The sequence below is a fragment of the Rana temporaria genome, chromosome 6 (genome assembly GCF_905171775.1).
Source record: "Rana temporaria chromosome 6, aRanTem1.1, whole genome shotgun sequence".
Classification (NCBI taxonomy): domain Eukaryota; kingdom Metazoa; phylum Chordata; class Amphibia; order Anura; family Ranidae; genus Rana; species Rana temporaria.
Window position 1 is genome coordinate 214368577 of NC_053494.1, and position 2441 is coordinate 214371017.

General features: G+C 47.9%; 1 long non-coding RNA gene across 1 annotated transcript; it reads left to right on the plus strand.

Moving 5' to 3' along the window:
• The first annotated feature begins 1605 nt into the window (after positions 1-1605).
• On the plus strand, positions 1606-2092 carry LOC120942709. Its single transcript, XR_005750253.1, has 2 exons — positions 1606-1639; positions 2004-2092. It is a non-coding gene; the product is annotated as an uncharacterized LOC120942709 (long non-coding RNA).
• The last annotated feature ends 349 nt before the right edge of the window (positions 2093-2441 follow it).

Below are 2441 nucleotides of genomic sequence, written 5' to 3' on the forward strand. Positions count from 1 at the left end.
TCGTGATACCGACCAAAAGAACAGCATAAGGGACTGTGTCAACACGCGTCTGTTTACTTCGAATGCGATTTGCATTCCTATACATGTTTATTGCAAAACTCACTTGAACCTGGTCAAATGCAAGTACAAAGGAGGTCAGATGCCTTTGGCATTTAATTCTGATTGATCTCGGACGCAACTCCGACTAATTTCAAGCCAACTCCTTCAGCAAAAGCACAAAGCCAGTTGACATAGGGCCTTCATTTTGCCTATCTATTTGTTTTTCTTTTTAATGCTCTTTATATTCTTTCTCTGATCCTTTTTATTTGCAAATAAAATGTTACTATCAGTTGGGAATTTATGTCAGGTGTAAGAAAGAAATCCCACCAAGTTTTGTTCTGTTCTCCTCACCTTTTTTGCTATCCCTAATACTGTGCAGATATAGGTGGCACACTTCCTATACAGCATGGCAACATACATGATCCACAAAGTCAAGTGGTAACAGGAGAAGCCCCATGGTGGTGGGTAGGTAAGAAGGGTTGAATAGGGTCCCTCCTTTTCCATTGTCAGCCATCTGAGAACTTTTGTTGAGGCACCAGATCTCAGAAGGGATACTTAGATTTCGAAGGCCTGTCAGGAGTCCAGTTGGAGGCCAAGGTGCTGAGAGGGCTCCCCTTGCGGCTGGGTGCAGTGTAACCCTGAGGGTGAAACAGGGAATGTAATGACCAAAGAAGCACGGTTTGCCAGTGGCCGTGGTTGAAGGCTTGATAACTGTGGGGTGACTGGAACAAGAGAGATGCTCTGTATGGCAGGCATGCTTATGAAGAGCCAGAAGAAGCAGGCGGTTGGCTGATCCAGAAGAGGTATCAGAAGCCAGGCCGGGGGTCATACACAGCAAGATCAGTTATAGCAGGTTCGGGATTCAGGCAGTAATACTGGAACAAGCCGGGGTCGGTAATTGGTAAAACAGGCAGAAGCAGAGTCGGTGAGCCAAGACGGGATCAAGTAGTGGAGCAGGCAGAAGCAGGTCTGGATACAAGCCGGGGGTCAAAGTCAGGTCGATAACAGGAAGTCCAAGATCAGAATACAATAGTGCAGGGAAAACGGGGGAGCTGGCGATAATCCAGCAACTGTCAGAAACCATGAATCAGACCAACACAAAAGTACAGATAAATCACACTTGTTTAATATTAATAATAAAAAGATAAACAGAGGAAGCGTAGTCAAAACATAGCCAGAGTTCAGGAACCAGAATGGATAGTCAGCCAAGCCAAATGTCATAGAGCCAGAGAAGAACATAGTAGAACAGCCAGCAGGATCAGGAACCAGAAGGGATGTGTCAGCCTGTCACGTACCTGGTAGGAGCCTGGAATGACGAGGTCGGCCTCCCTTGTATCTCCAACCCAAGCCCCACTGAAACTGCAACAGATGGTGGCTAGGGTGAGGAGGAACACAAGTGCCTGTAGGTGTTGCGTGCAGAACTTGTAAGTGGAGTTGGAGTAACCTGGAGGTGCAGGTAGAGCATCCGGTAAGGAGCTGGACCCAGGAAAGCTGATAGGATGGACGGCCAGCACAGGCACTCGGAGACAGTGTTGAGCCAACCAGGAGACAGGAGCAATGTCACAGGGATAGTCGGGTTCGGTAACAGGCGGGCAGCGAGGTAACAAGGGGAAAGGGAATAGCCGCTCCAGGTGGGAACCCAAATGAACATCCAGGGCTGCAGACAACTCAGGTGCAGGCAATGCACTTAGCAAAGCAGGAACAAAAATTGTCTCTGGACAGCCGCACTCTGAACAAATTGTAGCCTTTATTAAAAGAAGGACAGCACTACAAGTCACAGCAAAGTAAAATAAAACCCAACCACTGACGCGTTTCGCGCTGAAACTAGTGCTTAGTCATAGCTGTGACTAAGCACTAGTTTCAGTGCGAAACTGTGACTTGTAGTGCTGTCCTTCTTTTAACAAAGGCTACAATTTGTTCAGAGTGCGACTGTCCAGAGACTATTTTTGTTCCTGCTCAGCGAGGTAACAAGGCATAGGCAGGAGCAAGGTCAGATGGGAAGCCAGGATCAGGAACCAGTAATCAGAGTAATCAGAGTCCAAAAGCAGGGTCAAAGAAACCAAGGTTCAGCAACAGGAATCAACCCGGGTTTAACAGAATTCAGATTATCAGGACACAGCTGAAGACCAGTCAGCACTTGTCAGAAGTCAGGACATCCTTTAAATAGGCCGTCTGGCGCCAATTGTGGCTAGGGGCACGCTCCTGCGCGTGCACGCCATACGATGAGCACGCGCATTGGCACATTGGCGCGTGTGAGAATCTGCCGGATGCATTCTAACAGTCCTCTTACACAGCCAAGCACGTCTTCAACAGGAACACAGGAGATAGTCTCTGTGATGTTGACCAAGGAGAAGGCAGAGATCAACTGCAGTGGACAGCTTAAATAGGCAGGACTAACAAGC